Source organism: Prenolepis imparis, unplaced genomic scaffold (assembly GCF_030444845.1).
Source record: "Prenolepis imparis isolate NDT839.2.m4 unplaced genomic scaffold, iyPreImpa1.0 SCAF_1, whole genome shotgun sequence".
Taxonomy (NCBI): Eukaryota; Metazoa; Arthropoda; class Insecta; order Hymenoptera; family Formicidae; genus Prenolepis; species Prenolepis imparis.
In genome coordinates, this window is record NW_028141159.1 from 1,209,610 (window position 1) to 1,230,661 (window position 21,052).

The window sequence follows — 21,052 nt, forward strand, 5'->3', positions numbered from 1 at the left end:
TTCAATTTCTATTATTATGTTCCAATACGTAATTATGTTCTACAAATAAATTTTGAAGAGCATAATGCTATAAACGACTAAAATATGTATCCCGAGTAAAATATATGTTTACGTATATATACATATACATTGAATGATAAATAACATTAATAATAGACACGTAGCGAAAGATAGTTATTTAACTATGGTTATATACGTGTATATTGACTTTATGAGAATATTTGATTAAGAGCAATTGTACCGAAGTGTATTGAATCGATGTTCTACTCGGAATTTAGTAATCGTTTCATTACGTATGCAACTTATTTTAAATCAAAATATTTATATTTTGATTTTGTTAAATAAAAATAATTTATTGGAAATTTTATCCAAAAATTAATAAACATATATATTTAAAAAAAAATTTAATGTTTCAGAAATTATTAAAAAGTCATGTAAATAAGCAAAGATATCACATATGTATTTATCAATGTAGCAGAGAATAAACGGAATCTTAATAGGATCGTTAATGTAAAAACTTCTTTTTCTTAAATATAACAATTATGACAACACGTACGTTTAAGTTTCAATATACCTTTAATTATGTTTAATTTTATACTATATAATATCGATCTATATATTACTATATATAATGTTGATTTTAATATAAACTTTAATGATTTAAATATGACGCAAAATTAACAAACTCTTTCTTTATATATATTTTTATAGCAAATATAAATAATTTTTTATATCACAAAAATATAAATATTTTTTATATCAAAACTTCTGCTATGCATTGTACAGTTTTATTAATTATACAGGTAATTTATTATTTATAATATATAACTTTCATTTTTCGTGAAAAAAATCTCTTATGTGCATGAATTTTAGATCAAAATACATGAAAATATTTTTTCTGGAGACTCACTAAATCTAAATCCGTGATCGCTCTGGTTAACATAATCACTTTTAATAATATACATAATATTTTTAACATTCTTAACATAATAATTTTCTCCTTTTGTAGATGTTTGTACTATGAATTTTTATATAACACTGGGTGGCGTGGAGAAGTGCGTTCCACTTTAAATGCCCGACAGCCATCTTTGATAAAGTATTTCCTTTTGGAGTTGTAAGCGCTTATAAAAGCATTTATGACGTCACTGTGACGTCATAACTTCGTGCTTACAAATGCTTATTTCATCGAGGTAGGGGAGTAAAAGCGTGAGCGCTTATAGCATGTGAGCGTTAAAACAGAATGTGCTATAAGCGCTCACGCTTTTACCGCACGTTACATAAATTAGAAAAATGGAGTAAATATCAGTAGAAGTTCAAGACGTTAAAACTAAAGAAATTTATACAATTCTGCAGCCGTAATATTGGATTTTTAATACGATGTTTAAGAAATATAATAATATTTTCTAATTCTATATTACATGAAGAATCTTTATCACAAAAAATATTTCGAATAACATTAATATTAGCAAACACAAAATAGCAATTTCTTTTTCCGTCATCTTGGCACACTCGCATTGCTTATTTTATTTATATTATATTTTATTTTATTAGACTTTGTTGTTCTCCCACGTCTTGATAATAATACGCTCACGCACTCAAAGGGAACGACTTTTGTTTGCAATTCTAAGCGCTTAAGCAGCAAATGGAACGGTTGAAAATAGCGCTCATAGCGCGTGAGCTTTCAAATGGAACGCACCCAGTGTACTTTTAAACAGTTCAAATTCAAATTCAAGTGACAGTATAAATATGAATACTGATTTGAAGGATTTTTATAATTAAAACGTAGAATTTACAGTATTACATTATAGGAATGTTATTATATTACTAAAATACTCTCTAATTTTTACTACAATATATTCACTTGAATTGAAATATAAATTGTACATGTTACAATATACACAACTTTGTCTTTTAAGAAGAAAATGTAAAAGCAAGTGAAAAATGTGCATAAAACTACATAAAACAAAATGAAGGATATATAGAAAAATGTATAAAAATACATATTGTAAAGAACAAAATTAAAAAAACAATAATTTATATTTCAAATTTATTTAATTTTCAAATTTTTTACAATAAGAATTATAATTAATAAATTAATATATCATAAACTAATAAGTGTTGTAAGTAAAATTCGTTATTATTAAAAAATATTTTGAATATAAAATTTGTATATACCTATTAGTAAATCAAAATGGATCCTTGTTTTCCATCATAATTTTACCGCAATACAGATACAATTTTAATACAAGAAGTCATCGAATAAATGTAAATATTTATATTAAGGCTACCTTTGAGAAAATTTAGAGAAAATTTTCTTAATCGGAAAACTAATAAACACTAGCTTTTTTCTTTAATTTTAAAATTTTAAACAACATTTTTTTGTGACACGAGTCGATGTCAGTCACAAAGAAACGCAGACTGGTCTCTGCCAATTTTAAAATACTATTAACTAATCTGCTGACATTTCTAGATAATTCATCTAGTTAAGTAATGATGAATTTTCGTTTCAATAGCAGTTTCAGTCTCAGATCTTGTGGCAGTCTATCCGAGTGTGCTTTATTTGTTTCGAAAGAAAATAAATGTGATTTATATTATTAGCAGCATCATCAAACATGTTTTCGTTTAACTGTGGAAATAATATAAAAGTGATTGTATATAAGATCATGCAAAACCTTTGAGCACAAGCGAGTGGAAAAATTGATATAGATATATGTATACAACATATTTTTATAGATATACATAGACAACGCATTATATGAATTATATTTAAAACAAAGTAATATGTATATCTTTAACTCTGTTTCTCTTGCATCCTGCATCTTCTATTTTGTCTTCTCCTGAATCGCCAGTTTCCCGTTATGCTCGAGCGCTAAATAAGAAAATTTGCGGCACTGATTTATTTTTTCGATTAGACGACTAAGATCATGTGCGCAGTAAGAGAAAATATTAGAAATAGGGATTATTTTAAAATCGAAATAACATCGAAAATACTCGGATATAAAATATACTAATTCGGGTATAAATATTATAAACAATAGCTATAGGGCTAGTAAAAGCCCTTTATACACGAATTTGTATTTTATATATCAGAATTTACTATTTCATTATTTTAAAATAATTATTTATTTAAATTAATTACTATTCTCAATATTTTATATTTATTTCTAATATTTTTTCTATTGTGCAGAGCCTTAGCGAGCAATTTTTGAAATCTTCTGTTGATACTAATCGATTATATCGTAAGTGATAGCTATTTAGCTATAGCTATAACTATAGATATATGATTGATCTTAAAATATTTAATCGAGAGAAATTAATTGTACCGAAGTGCATTAAACCCATCTTTTACACGAGATTTAGTAGTTTTTATTACGCATGCAACTTATTTAAACTCAAAATTTTTTATATTGGTTTTGTTAAATAAAAAATATTTTATTGTAAGTTTTATACAAAAATTAAAAAATATTTTTAACAAATTAAAAAATATTTTAAAAAGATGTTTAAAATATTTTAAAAAATAAAGATAATTATGAAAATTAGAGAAAAATCATGTAAATAAGTAATTATGTATAATTATACAAAAATGTTACATATGTTTTTATCATTTGTAGAGACTAAACGGAATCATTATGTTAAAAACTTATATTCTTAAATAGAACAATTATATTTTACATTTAAGTTTTAATATATACCATTTTACTTCAGTTTAATTTTGTGCTATATGTATAATATTGATTTTTAAATATGTGTGACACAAAATTAAACAAATTTTGTATATTTTTTTGTAGCATCAAAATTTTTTCGTTATACGTATTGTACAATTTTAATTATACAAATAATTTCTTAGTTACAATATATAAAATTTAAATTTCTTCATCTCTTATCTACAAAAAATCTCTTATCTACACCACGTTTAAATGAAAGCACATGAAAATACTTTTTCTGGAGACTGACCTGAGCTATATGATTCTCTTGATCCTTCAAAGAAAACGCGATGGCCGTTCTCGTTAGCATTAACACTTTTTAGTAAAATATGTAATATTTTTAACGTTCCTAACATAATAACTTTTTTCTCTTGCAGATATTTGTACTTGAACCGCTTTCACATGATTCTCGACTGTGACCAAGCTATCATTGCATTCAATGGTACAGATAGAATAATGGAGGTCACGTTTATGTTCCTCCACAGATTCATTATAATACATCAAGTTTGTGTGTGCGTTCGTGTGTAATTTACGAGTTTTTATTTTTGAATGTTACTTTTTAAGACTTTTCATTAGCGATTATAATGATTTTTTATTTTCAAATTATAAAACTGTTGATAACTGAATAATTAATATATTTTCTTTAATTATACACCCAAATGCCAAATAAAATTCTTATGTCGTCTCTAGGTAGATTCTTAATAATATACGTCGAATTTTTATATGTATGCGTATTTGTGCGTGTGTATAAATTACAAGTATCTGTCTTTGAATGTTACTTTTTAAAGTTTTAAGATTCGTTTTCTTACTCGATTATAATGAGTTTTATGATGAAATTACGAAAATGCTGATAAATCAATAATTAGTGTATTTTTCTCGATTAAACCAAATGCAAAGTAATGCGTTTAGTATTACTTTGCTGTATCAAAGATAGTAGTACACACGCGTAATTATTGACGATGTTTCTGTAGAAAAACATAGTTATTTAGCCATGGGCGTCCGCAGAGAAGAGAGGAAGCAAGAGGGGTCATTTGCTTCTCCTTGGAATCAGTAAAAAAATTCAGCATTTGCTCTCCTTTTGAATGAACACTGGAATTTATTTGCATATTTAATATAAAAATGAAAATAACAAAAAAATTAAATTTAAAAAGTGGATTTTTGGTGGAAATGGGTGGATTTGTTTTGTTTCGCTTTCATCGATCTTCTCATTCGCATTTTTATATATTCAACTTGTTTTGTATTTAACAAATTATTTTCAAATGTAAATTTTATTGCCTAGTAAGAGCCAGACGCGGATGGTAGAGAGTCACTTTCAAGGAAGAATTAATTTTCTTTGAAACTGATTAGTTATGCACAGGGCACACATTTGTCTTTTGATACGATACCAAGAAATTAAATCTCAATTATTCCTTGAAATCTGGCCTTCCTTGAAATAATTAGTAGCCGTTGGAGTTTAAATATATGTATCACATTGAGAGTCTTACTAAAATCTTAGTTGTTTATTTCAAAAGGTTTCCAAATAAATATTATGTGTAATGCATTAGAGTTTTAATAAAAAATTAGTAATTATTTTTAAAATGAATGGTTCGCTTATAACAATATACTTTGTGACTATATATTGTTAGCGGTATCTGATGTAGCGGGATGTACGTGGAATAAATCACCTCTACATGTGACCAAGCTATCATTGCTTGGTTATTATTCTCGTGTCGGGTTTTTGTGTATGCTTATAATATATGTCCGTTGCCTCGATCTTTATTGTATACTGTTGACGAACGTGCAATGCCGTGATTGGCTTCATTTAAAAGAATAAGCGTTTTAACTGATTGTATATAAACGGCGACCGCTCGGTCGAACGCGTCTCTCTCTCTGAGAATTTATAAGAGTGAATAATAGAGTGTTTCTATACGATCTTGAAGAATTATAACGAGTTAAGAGTTTTAATATTATATATCTCTCTCTTATCGACATCATATTCCGCTAACAATATATGCCGTTCTATTATTATATATGCAGTAAAAAAGTCATAATCATAAAATTGTAAAACTTTTTCGTCCTCCCTAGCATTGAAAAATTAAAAATGATCAAGCGACTAGCGACTATCAGTTGTTTAAATAAATGTTTTTTTTTATTCTACATTGAAAGGAAAAAGATAAACTTTGAACTAGTGCAGTCTGTTCAGCTAAAAAGAACGGATCTTTAGCATATCAATAGCACATGCCAGACAATGCGCATATTACAGGCCTTCAGTCTAAATTATTGGGAGCAATTTATTGCACGAAAGTTCATTGTACTAATCATCTATTTCGATATTTAGTAGCCGTTTTGTCACGCATGCAACATAATTTAACTCAAAAATATTCTATATTGATTTCATTAAATGAAAATAACTTATTGTAAATTTGATATAAAAATTAATAAATATAAATATTTAAAAAAATAAAGTAATAATAAAATGTTTTAGAAATTACAGAAAAATTATGTAAATTATGTAAATCATGTAAATAAGCAATAAATATAGGTATTATTTTTATGTTTTATAATAGTATTTATTATTTATAATACTAGAACAACACAAGCGCGCGCTACGCGCGCGCCATTCTTCGGTTTTATGTTTATTAAAAAATAATATAAAATTTGTTTAAACTCGATTAATATTTTTTCATAGAAATCAACTGATTAAAGCGTTAATTTGGTAATTAAATTTTAAAATAATATGTTAAAATATTAAAATAGTAAAATGTTGTAAAATTGTAAATAATATGTTATAATATCTTATTCTCGATTAATATTTTTTGGTGGAAATCAGCTGTTAACTTTCAAAAATGTTAATCCAGTTTAAAGTATTATAACATATTATTTAAAACTAATATTATTATTTTTTTAAATTTTATTTTAATAGTACATTGATTACAGAATTATTTGGTACCAAGCAGACACCAGCGTACAAATTTTTTAACTTGATATACATAAAATAATGTTGCGTCAGCGGTAAAAAAGTATCGATTTCCAATATTTTAAGACGAGCCAAAAATTCATCGATTATACATTTTAATAGTACATTGATTACAGAATCTTTTGGTACCATGCAGACACCAGCGTACAAATTTTTTAATACGATAAACATAATATAAGGATGTGTCGCACAGGGTCCGCGTCAAAAAAGTATCGATTTCTAATATTTTAAGACGAGCCAAAAATTCATCGATTATACATTTTAATAGTACATTGATTATAGAATCTTTTGGTACCAAGCAGACAACAGCTTACAAACTTTTTAACTTGATATACATAAAATAAGGTTGCGTCGCATGGGGTCAGCGGTAAAAAAGTATCGATTTCTAATATTTTGAGTCGAGCCAAAAATTCATCGATTATACATTTTAATAGTACATTGATTACAGAATTATTTGGTACCAAGCAGACACCAGCGTACAAATTTTTTAACTTGATATACATAAAATAAGATTGCGTCGCATGGGGTCAGCGGTAAAAAAGTATCGATTTCTAATATTTAAAGACGAGCCAATAATTCATCGATTATACATTTTAATAGTACATTAATTACAGAATCATTTGGTACCAAACAGACACCAGCGTACAAATTTTTTAACTTGATATACATAAAATAAGATTGCGTCGCATGGGGTCAGCGGTAAAAAAGTATCGATTTCTAATATTTAAAGACGAGCCAATAATTCATCGATTATACATTTTAATAGTACATTAATTACAGAATCATTTGGTACCATACAGACACCAGCGTACAAATTTTTAACTTGATCTACATAAAATAAGATTGCGTCGCATAGGGTCAGCGGTAAAAAAGTATCGGTTTCTAATATTTAAAGAGAAGCCAAAAATTCATCGATTATACATTTTAATAGTACATTGATTACAGAATCTTTTGGTACCATGCAGACACCAGCGTACAAATTTTTTAATACGATAACATAAAATAAGGATGCGTCGCACAGGGTCCGCGTCAAAAAAGTATCAATTTCTAATATTTTAAGACGAGCCAAAAATTCATCGATTATACATTTTAATAGTACATTGATTACAGAATTATTTGGTATTAAGCAGAGACCAGCGTACAAATTTTTTAATATGATAAACATAAAATAAGGATGAGTCCCACAGGGTCCGCGTCGAAAAAGTATCAATTTCTAATATTTTAAGACGAGCCAAAAATTCATCGATTATACATTTTAATAGTACATTGATTACAGAATCATTTGGTACCAAACAGACACCAGCGTACAAATTTTTTTATATGATATACATAAAACAAGGATGCGTCGCACAGGGTCCGCGTCAAAAAAGTATCGATTTCTAATATTTTAAGACGAGCCAAAAATTCATCGATTATACATTTTAGTAGTATATTGATTATAGAATCATTTGGTACCAAACAGACACCAGCGTACTTTTTTTTTAACTTGATATACATAAAATAATGTTGCATCGCATAGGGTCAGCGGTAAAAAAGTATCGATTTCTAATATTTTAAGACGAGCCAAAAATTCATCGATTATACATTTTAATAGTACATTGATTACAGAATCATTTGGTACCAAACAGACACCAGCGTACAAATTTTTTAACTTGATATACATAAAATAAGGTTGCGTCGCATAGGGTCAGCGGTAAAAAGTATCGATTTCCAATATTTTAAGACGAGCCAAAAATTCATCGATTATACATTTTAATAGTACATTGATTACAGAATCTTTTCGTACCATGCAGACACCAGCGTACAAATTTTTTAATATGGTAAACATAAAATAAGGATGCGTCGCATAGGGTCAGCGGTAAAAAGTATCGATTTCCAATATTTTAAGACGAGCCAAAAATTCATCGATTATACATTTTAATAGTACATTGATTACAGAATCATTTGGTACCAAACAGACACCAGCGTACAAATTTTTTAACTTGATATACATAAAATAAGGTTGCGTCGCATAGGGTCAGCGGTAAAAAAGTATCGATTTCTAATATTTTAAGACGAGCCAAAAATTCATCGATTATACATTTTAATAGTACATTGATTACAGAATCATTTGGTACCAAACAGACACCAGCGTACAAATTTTTTAATATGGTAAACATAAAATAAGGATGCGTCGCATAGGGTCAGCGGTAAAAAGTATCGATTTCCAATATTTTAAGACGAGCCAAAATTTCATCGATTATACATTTTAATAGTACATTGATTACAGAATTATTTGGTACCAAGCAGACATCAGCGTACAAATTTTTTAATATTATATACATAAAATAAGGATGCGTCGCACAGGGTCCGCGTCAAAAAAGTATCGATTTCTAATATTTTAAGACGAGCCAAAAATTCATCGATTATACATTTTAGTAGTACATTGATTATAGAATCATTTGGTACCAAACAGACACCAGCGTACTTTTTTTTTAACTTGATATACATAAAATAATGTTGCGTCGCATAGGGTCAGCGGTAAAAAAGTATCGATTTCTAATATTTTAAGACGAGCCAAAAATTCATCGATTATACATTATAATAGTACATTGATTACAGAATCTTTTCGTACCATGCAGACACCAGCGTACAAATTTTTTAATATGATAAACATAAAATAAGGATGCGTCCCACAGGGTCCGCGTCAAAAAAGTATCGATTTCCAATATTTTAAGACGAGCCAAAAATTCATCGATTATACATTTTAATAGTACATTGATTACAGAATCTTTTCGTACCATGCAGACACCAGCGTACAAATTTTTTAATATTGTAAACATAAAATAAGGATGCGTCGCATAGGGTCAGCGGTAAAAAGTATCGATTTCCAATATTTTAAGACGAGCCAAAAATTCATCGATTATACATTTTAATAGTACATTGATTACAGAATCATTTGGTACCAAACAGACACCAGCGTACAAATTTTTTAACTTGATATACATAAAATAAGGTTGCGTCGCATAGGGTCAGCGGTAAAAAAGTATCGATTTCTAATATTTTAAGACGAGCCAAAAATTCATCGATTATACATTTTAATAGTACATTGATTACAGAATCATTTGGTACCAAACAGACACCAGCGTACAAATTTTTTAATATGGTAAACATAAAATAAGGATGCGTCGCATAGGGTCAGCGGTAAAAAGTATCGATTTCCAATATTTTAAGACGAGCCAAAATTTCATCGATTATACATTTTATAAGTACATTGATTACAGAATTATTTGGTACCAAGCAGACATCAGCGTACAAATTTTTTAATATTATATACATAAAATAAGGATGCGTCGCACAGGGTCCGCGTCAAAAAAGTATCGATTTCTAATATTTTAAGACGAGCCAAAAATTCATCGATTATACATTTTAGTAGTACATTGATTATAGAATCATTTGGTACCATGCAGACACCAGCGTACAAATTTTTTAATATGATAAACATAAAATAAGGATGCGTCCCACAGGGTCCGCGTCAAAAAAGTATCGATTTCCAATATTTTAAGACGAGCCAAAAATTCATCGATTATACATTTTAATAGTACATTGATTACAGAATCTTTTCGTACCATGCAGACACCAGCGTACAAATTTTTTAATATTGTAAACATAAAATAAGGATGCGTCGCATAGGGTCAGCGGTAAAAAGTATCGATTTCCAATATTTTAAGACGAGCCAAAAATTCATCGATTATACATTTTAATAGTACATTGATTACAGAATTATTTGGTACCAAGCAGACACCAGCGTACAAATTTTTTAATATGATATACATAAAATAAGGATGCGTCGCACAGGGTCCGCGTCAAAAAAGTATCGATTTCTAATATTTTAAGACGAGCCAAAAATTCATCTATTATACATTTTAGTAGTACATTGATTATAGAATCATTTGGTACCAAACAGACACCAGCGTACTTTTTTTTTAACTTGATATACATAAAATAATGTTACGTCGCATAGGGTCAGCGGTAAAAAAGTATCGATTTCTAATATTTTAAGACGAGCCAAAAATTCATCGATTATACATTTTAATAGTACATTGATTACAGAATCATTTGGTACCAAACAGACACCAGCGTACAAATTTTTTAACTTGATATACATAAAATAAGGTTGCGTCGCATGGGGTCAGCGGTAAAAAAGTATCTATTTCTAATATTTAAAGACGAGCCAATAATTCATCGATTATACATTTTAATAGTACATCAATTACAGAATCATTTGGTACCATACAGACACCAGCGTACAAATTTTTAACTTGATCTACATAAAATAAGATTGCGTCGCATAGGGTCAGCGGTAAAAAAGTGTCGGTTTCTAATATTTAAAGAGAAGCCAAAAATTCATCGATTATACATTTTAATAGTACATTGATTACAGAATCTTTTGGTACCATGCAGACACCAGCGTACAAATTTTTTAATATGGTAAACATAATATAAGGATGTGTCGCACAGGGTCCGCGTAAAAAAAGTATCGTTTTCTAATATTTTAAGACGAGCCAAAAATTAATCGATTATACATTTTAATAGTACATTGATTACAGAATTATTTGGTACCAAGCAGACACCAGCGTACAAATTTTTTAATATGATATACATAAAATAAGGATGCGTCGCACAGGGTCCGCGTCAAAAAAGTATCGATTTCTAATATTTTAAGACGAGCCAAAAATTCATCGATTATACATTTTAATAGTACATTGATTATAGAATCATTTGGTACGAAACAGACACCAGCGTACTATTTTTTTAACTTGAAATACATAAAATAATGTTGCGTCGCATAAGGTCAGCGGTAAAAAAGTATCGATTTCTAATATTTTAAGACGAGCCAAAAATTCATCGATTATACATTTTAATAGTACATTGATTATAGAATCTTTTGGTACCAAGCAGACAATAGCGTACAAACTTTTTAACTTGATATACATAAAATAAGGTTGCGTCGCATGGGGTCAGCGGTAAAAAAGTATCGATTTCTAATATTTAAAGAGAAGCCAAAAATTCATCGATTATACATTTTAATAGTACATTGATTATAGAATCATTTGGTACGAAACAGACACCAGCGTACAAATTTTTTAACTTGATATACATAAAATAAAGTTGCGTCGCATGGGGTCAGCGATAAAAAAGTATGGATTTCTAATATTTAAACACGAGCCAAAAATTCATCGATTATACATTTGAATAGTACATTGATTACAGAATTATTTAATACCAAGCAGACACCAGCGTACAAATTTTTTAATATGAAAAACTTAAAATAGGTATGCGTCGCACAGGGTTCGCGTCAAAAAAGTATCAATTTCAAATATATTAGGACGAGCCAAAAATTCATCGATTATACATTTTAATAGTACATTGATTACAGAATCTTTTGGTACCATGCAGACACCAGCGTACAAATTTTTTAATACGATAACATAAAATACGTATGCGTAGCACAGGGTTCGCGTCAAAAAAGTATCAATTTCTAATATTTTAAGACGAGCCAAAAATTCATCGATTATACTTTTTAATAGTACATTGATTACAGAATCATTTGGTACCAAACAGACACCAGCGTACAAATTTTTTTATATGATATACATAAAACAAGGATGCGTCGCACAGGGTCCGCGTCAAAAAAGTATCGATTTCTAATATTTTAAGACGAGCCAAAAATTCATCGATTATACATTTTAGTAGTATATTGATTATAGAATCATTTGGTACCAAACAGACACCAGCGTACTTTTTTTTTAACTTGATATACATAAAATAATGTTGCATCGCATAGGGTCAGCGGTAAAAAAGTATCGATTTCTAATATTTTAAGACGAGCCAAAAATTCATCGATTATACATTTTAATAGTACATTGATTACAGAATCATTTGGTACCAAACAGACACCAGCGTACAAATTTTTTAACTTGATATACATAAAATAAGGTTGCGTCGCATAGGGTCAGCGGTAAAAAGTATCGATTTCCAATATTTTAAGACGAGCCAAAAATTCATCGATTATACATTTTAATAGTACATTGATTACAGAATCTTTTCGTACCATGCAGACACCAGCGTACAAATTTTTTAATATGGTAAACATAAAATAAGGATGCGTCGCATAGGGTCAGCGGTAAAAAGTATCGATTTCCAATATTTTAAGACGAGCCAAAAATTCATCGATTATACATTTTAATAGTACATTGATTACAGAATCTTTTCGTACCAAACAGACACCAGCGTACAAATTTTTTAACTTGATATTCATAAAATAAGGTTGCGTCGCATAGGGTCAGCGGTAAAAAGTATCGATTTCCAATATTTTAAGACGAGCCAAAAATTCATCGATTATACATTTTAATAGTACATTGATTACAGAATCTTTTCGTACCATGCAGACACCAGCGTACAAATTTTTTAATAAGATAAACATAAAATAAGGATGTGTCCCACAGGGTCCGCGTCAAAAAAGTATCGATTTCCAATATTTTAAGACGAGCCAAAAATTCATCGATTATACATTTTAATAGTACATTGATTACAGAATCTTTTCGTACCATGCAGACACCAGCGTACAAATTTTTTAATATGGTAAACATAAAATAAGGATGCGTCGCATAGGGTCAGCGGTAAAAAGTATCGATTTCCAATATTTTAAGACGAGCCAAAAATTCATCGATTATACATTTTAATAGTACATTGATTACAGAATCATTTGGTACCAAACAGACACCAGCGTACAAATTTTTTAACTTGATATACATAAAATAAGGTTGCGTCGCATAGGGTCAGCGGTAAAAAAGTATCGATTTCTAATATTTTAAGACGAGCCAAAAATTCATCGATTATACATTTTAATAGTACATTGATTACAGAATCATTTGGTACCAAACAGACACCAGCGTACAAATTTTTTAATATGGTAAACATAAAATAAGGATGCGTCGCATAGGGTCAGCGGTAAAAAGTATCGATTTCCAATATTTTAAGACGAGCCAAAATTTCATCGATTATACATTTTAATAGTACATTGATTACAGAATTATTTGGTACCAAGCAGACATCAGCGTACAAATTTTTTAATATTATATACATAAAATAAGGATGCGTCGCACAGGGTCCGCGTCAAAAAAGTATCGATTTCTAATATTTTAAGACGAGCCAAAAATTCATCTATTATACATTTTAGTAGTACATTGATTATAGAATCATTTGGTACCAAACAGACACCAGCGTACTTTTTTTTTAACTTGATATACATAAAATAATGTTACGTCGCATAGGGTCAGCGGTAAAAAAGTATCGATTTCTAATATTTTAAGACGAGCCAAAAATTCATCGATTATACATTTTAATAGTACATTGATTACAGAATCATTTGGTACCAAACAGACACCAGCGTACAAATTTTTTAACTTGATATACATAAAATAAAGTTGCGTCGCATAGGGTCAGCGGTAAAAAGTATCGATTTCCAATATTTTAAGACGAGCCAAAAATTCATCGATTATACATTTTAATAGTACATTGATTACAGAATCTTTTCGTACCATGCAGACACCAGCGTACAAATTTTTTAATACGATAACATAAAATAAGGATGCGTCGCACAGGGTCCGCGTCAAAAAAGTATCAATTTCTAATATTTTAAGACGAGCCAAAAATTCATCGATTATACATTTTAATAGTACATTGATTACAGAATTATTTGGTATTAAGCAGAGACCAGCGTACAAATTTTTTAATATGATAAACATAAAATAAGGATGAGTCCCACAGGGTCCGCGTCGAAAAAGTATCAATTTCTAATATTTTAAGACGAGCCAAAAATTCATCGATTATACATTTTAATAGTACATTGATTACAGAATCATTTGGTACCAAACAGACACCAGCGTACAAATTTTTTTATATGATATACATAAAACAAGGATGCGTCGCACAGGGTCCGCGTCAAAAAAGTATCGATTTCTAATATTTTAAGACGAGCCAAAAATTCATCGATTATACATTTTAGTAGTATATTGATTATAGAATCATTTGGTACCAAACAGACACCAGCGTACTTTTTTTTTAACTTGATATACATAAAATAATGTTGCATCGCATAGGGTCAGCGGTAAAAAAGTATCGATTTCTAATATTTTAAGACGAGCCAAAAATTCATCGATTATACATTTTAATAGTACATTGATTACAGAATCATTTGGTACCAAACAGACACCAGCGTACAAATTTTTTAACTTGATATACATAAAATAAGGTTGCGTCGCATAGGGTCAGCGGTAAAAAGTATCGATTTCCAATATTTTAAGACGAGCCAAAAATTCATCGATTATACATTTTAATAGTACATTGATTACAGAATCTTTTCGTACCATGCAGACACCAGCGTACAAATTTTTTAATATGGTAAACATAAAATAAGGATGCGTCGCATAGGGTCAGCGGTAAAAAGTATCGATTTCCAATATTTTAAGACGAGCCAAAAATTCATCGATTATACATTTTAATAGTACATTGATTACAGAATCTTTTCGTACCAAACAGACACCAGCGTACAAATTTTTTAACTTGATATTCATAAAATAAGGTTGCGTCGCATAGGGTCAGCGGTAAAAAGTATCGATTTCCAATATTTTAAGACGAGCCAAAAATTCATCGATTATACATTTTAATAGTACATTGATTACAGAATCTTTTCGTACCATGCAGACACCAGCGTACAAATTTTTTAATATTATATACATAAAATAAGGATGCGTCGCACAGGGTCCGCGTCAAAAAAGTATCGATTTCTAATATTTTAAGACGAGCCAAAAATTCATCGATTATACATTTTAGTAGTACATTGATTATAGAATCATTTGGTACCATGCAGACACCAGCGTACAAATTTTTTAATATGATAAACATAAAATAAGGATGCGTCCCACAGGGTCCGCGTCAAAAAAGTATCGATTTCCAATATTTTAAGACGAGCCAAAAATTCATCGATTATACATTTTAATAGTACATTGATTACAGAATCTTTTCGTACCATGCAGACACCAGCGTACAAATTTTTTAATATTGTAAACATAAAATAAGGATGCGTCGCATAGGGTCAGCGGTAAAAAGTATCGATTTCCAATATTTTAAGACGAGCCAAAAATTCATCGATTATACATTTTAATAGTACATTGATTACAGAATTATTTGGTACCAAGCAGACACCAGCGTACAAATTTTTTAATATGATATACATAAAATAAGGATGCGTCGCACAGGGTCCGCGTCAAAAAAGTATCGATTTCTAATATTTTAAGACGAGCCAAAAATTCATCTATTATACATTTTAGTAGTACATTGATTATAGAATCATTTGGTACCAAACAGACACCAGCGTACTTTTTTTTTAACTTGATATACATAAAATAATGTTACGTCGCATAGGGTCAGCGGTAAAAAAGTATCGATTTCTAATATTTTAAGACGAGCCAAAAATTCATCGATTATACATTTTAATAGTACATTGATTACAGAATCATTTGGTACCAAACAGACACCAGCGTACAAATTTTTTAACTTGATATACATAAAATAAGGTTGCGTCGCATGGGGTCAGCGGTAAAAAAGTATCTATTTCTAATATTTAAAGACGAGCCAATAATTCATCGATTATACATTTTAATAGTACATCAATTACAGAATCATTTGGTACCATACAGACACCAGCGTACAAATTTTTAACTTGATCTACATAAAATAAGATTGCGTCGCATAGGGTCAGCGGTAAAAAAGTGTCGGTTTCTAATATTTAAAGAGAAGCCAAAAATTCATCGATTATACATTTTAATAGTACATTGATTACAGAATCTTTTGGTACCATGCAGACACCAGCGTACAAATTTTTTAATATGGTAAACATAATATAAGGATGTGTCGCACAGGGTCCGCGTAAAAAAAGTATCGTTTTCTAATATTTTAAGACGAGCCAAAAATTAATCGATTATACATTTTAATAGTACATTGATTACAGAATTATTTGGTACCAAGCAGACACCAGCGTACAAATTTTTTAATATGATATACATAAAATAAGGATGCGTCGCACAGGGTCCGCGTCAAAAAAGTATCGATTTCTAATATTTTAAGACGAGCCAAAAATTCATCGATTATACATTTTAATAGTACATTGATTATAGAATCATTTGGTACGAAACAGACACCAGCGTACTATTTTTTTAACTTGAAATACATAAAATAATGTTGCGTCGCATAAGGTCAGCGGTAAAAAAGTATCGATTTCTAATATTTTAAGACGAGCCAAAAATTCATCGATTATACATTTTAATAGTACATTGATTATAGAATCTTTTGGTACCAAGCAGACAATAGCGTACAAACTTTTTAACTTGATATACATAAAATAAGGTTGCGTCGCATGGGGTCAGCGGTAAAAAAGTATCGATTTCTAATATTTAAAGAGAAGCCAAAAATTCATCGATTATACATTTTAATAGTACATTGATTATAGAATCATTTGGTACGAAACAGACACCAGCGTACAAATTTTTTAACTTGATATACATAAAATAAAGTTGCGTCGCATGGGGTCAGCGATAAAAAAGTATGGATTTCTAATATTTAAACACGAGCCAAAAATTCATCGATTATACATTTGAATAGTACATTGATTACAGAATTATTTAATACCAAGCAGACACCAGCGTACAAATTTTTTAATATGAAAAACTTAAAATAGGTATGCGTCGCACAGGGTTCGCGTCAAAAAAGTATCAATTTCAAATATATTAGGACGAGCCAAAAATTCATCGATTATACATTTTAATAGTACATTGATTACAGAATCTTTTGGTACCATGCAGACACCAGCGTACAAATTTTTTAATACGATAACATAAAATACGTATGCGTAGCACAGGGTTCGCGTCAAAAAAGTATCAATTTCTAATATTTTAAGACTAGCCAAAAATTCATCGATTATACTTTTTAATAGTACATTGATTACAGAATCATTTGGTACCAAACAGACACCAGCGTACAAATTTTTTTATATGATATACATAAAACAAGGATGCGTCGCACAGGGTCCGCGTCAAAAAAGTATCGATTTCTAATATTTTAAGACGAGCCAAAAATTCATCGATTATACATTTTAGTAGTATATTGATTATAGAATCATTTGGTACCAAACAGACACCAGCGTACTTTTTTTTTAACTTGATATACATAAAATAATGTTACGTCGCATAGGGTCAGCGGTAAAAAAGTATCGATTTCTAATATTTTAAGACGAGCCAAAAATTCATCGATTATACATTTTAATAGTACATTGATTACAGAATCATTTGGTACCAAACAGACACCAGCGTACAAATTTTTTAACTTGATATACATAAAATAAAGTTGCGTCGCATAGGGTCAGCGGTAAAAAGTATCGATTTCCAATATTTTAAGACGAGCCAAAAATTCATCGATTATACATTTTAATAGTACATTGATTACAGAATCTTTTCGTACCATGCAGACACCAGCGTACAAATTTTTTAATACGATAACATAAAATAAGGATGCGTCGCACAGGGTCCGCGTCAAAAAAGTATCAATTTCTAATATTTTAAGACGAGCCAAAAATTCATCGATTATACATTTTAATAGTACATTGATTACAGAATTATTTGGTATTAAGCAGAGACCAGCGTACAAATTTTTTAATATGATAAACATAAAATAAGGATGAGTCCCACAGGGTCCGCGTCGAAAAAGTATCAATTTCTAATATTTTAAGACGAGCCAAAAATTCATCGATTATACATTTTAATAGTACATTGATTACAGAATCATTTGGTACCAAACAGACACCAGCGTACAAATTTTTTTATATGATATACATAAAACAAGGATGCGTCGCACAGGGTCCGCGTCAAAAAAGTATCGATTTCTAATATTTTAAGACGAGCCAAAAATTCATCGATTATACATTTTAGTAGTATATTGATTATAGAATCATTTGGTACCAAACAGACACCAGCGTACTTTTTTTTTAACTTGATATACATAAAATAATGTTGCATCGCATAGGGTCAGCGGTAAAAAAGTATCGATTTCTAATATTTTAAGACGAGCCAAAAATTCATCGATTATACATTTTAATAGTACATTGATTACAGAATCATTTGGTACCAAACAGACACCAGCGTACAAATTTTTTAACTTGATATACATAAAATAAGGTTGCGTCGCATAGGGTCAGCGGTAAAAAGTATCGATTTCCAATATTTTAAGACGAGCCAAAAATTCATCGATTATACATTTTAATAGTACATTGATTACAGAATCTTTTCGTACCATGCAGACACCAGCGTACAAATTTTTTAATATGGTAAACATAAAATAAGGATGCGTCGCATAGGGTCAGCGGTAAAAAGTATCGATTTCCAATATTTTAAGACGAGCCAAAAATTCATCGATTATACATTTTAATAGTACATTGATTACAGAATCTTTTCGTACCAAACAGACACCAGCGTACAAATTTTTTAACTTGATATTCATAAAATAAGGTTGCGTCGCATAGGGTCAGCGGTAAAAAGTATCGATTTCCAATATTTTAAGACGAGCCAAAAATTCATCGATTATACATTTTAATAGTACATTGATTACAGAATCTTTTCGTACCATGCAGACACCAGCGTACAAATTTTTTAATAAGATAAACATAAAATAAGGATGTGTCCCACAGGGTCCGCGTCAAAAAAGTATCGATTTCCAATATTTTAAGACGAGCCAAAAATTCATCGATTATACATTTTAATAGTACATTGATTACAGAATCTTTTCGTACCATGCAGACACCAGCGTACAAATTTTTTAATATGGTAAACATAAAATAAGGATGCGTCGCATAGGGTCAGCGGTAAAAAGTATCGATTTCCAATATTTTAAGACGAGCCAAAAATTCATCGATTATACATTTTAATAGTACATTGATTACAGAATCATTTGGTACCAAACAGACACCAGCGTACAAATTTTTTAACTTGATATACATAAAATAAGGTTGCGTCGCATAGGGTCAGCGGTAAAAAAGTATCGATTTCTAATATTTTAAGACGAGCCAAAAATTCATCGATTATACATTTTAATAGTACATTGATTACAGAATCATTTGGTACCAAACAGACACCAGCGTACAAATTTTTTAATATGGTAAACATAAAATAAGGATGCGTCGCATAGGGTCAGCGGTAAAAAGTATCGATTTCCAATATTTTAAGACGAGCCAAAATTTCATCGATTATACATTTTAATAGTACATTGATTACAGAATTATTTGGTACCAAGCAGACATCAGCGTACAAATTTTTTAATATTATATACATAAAATAAGGATGCGTCGCACAGGGTCCGCGTCAAAAAAGTATCGATTTCTAATATTTTAAGACGAGCCAAAAATTCATCGATTATACATTTTAGTAGTACATTGATTATAGAATCATTTGGTACCAAACAGACACCAGCGTACTTTTTTTTTAACTTGATATACATAAAATAATGTTGCGTCGCATAGGGTCAGCGGTAAAAAAGTATCGATTTCTAATATTTTAAGACGAGCCAAAAATTCATCGATTATACATTATAATAGTACATTGATTACAGAATCTTTTCGTACCATGCAGACACCAGCGTACAAATTTTTTAATATGATAAACATAAAATAAGGATGCGTCCCACAGGGTCCGCGTCAAAAAAGTATCGATTTCCAATATTTTAAGACGAGCCAAAAATTCATCGATTATACATTTTAATAGTACATTGATTACAGAATCTTTTCGTACCATGCAGACACCAGCGTACAAATTTTTTAATATTGTAAACATAAAATAAGGATGCGTCGCATAGGGTCAGCGGTAAAAAGTATCGATTTCCAATATTTTAAGACGAGCCAAAAATTCATCGATTATACATTTTAATAGTACATTGATTACAGAATCATTTGGTACCAAACAGACACCAGCGTACAAATTTTTTAACTTGATATACATAAAATAAGGTTGCGTCGCATAGGGTCAGCGGTAAAAAAGTATCGATTTCTAATATTTTAAGACGAGCCAAAAATTCATCGATTATACATTTTAATAGTACATTGATTACAGAATCATTTGGTACCAAACAGACACCAGCGTACAAATTTTTTAATATGGTAAACATAAAATAAGTATGCGTCGCATAGGGTCAGCGGTAAAAAGTATCGATTTCCAATATTTTAAGACGAGCCAAAATTTCATCGATTATACATTTTATAAGTACATTGATTACAGAATTATTTGGTACCAAGCAGACATCAGCGTAC

The 21,052-nt window shown here is 29.7% G+C and overlaps 1 long non-coding RNA gene across 1 annotated transcript in view; it reads left to right on the top strand.

Moving 5' to 3' along the window:
- LOC145941233 (uncharacterized) overlaps positions 1 to 21,052 on the top strand; it is a 179,505-nt gene that overhangs the window by 103,875 nt on the left and 54,578 nt on the right. The gene's annotated exons all lie outside the window — the stretch shown is intronic.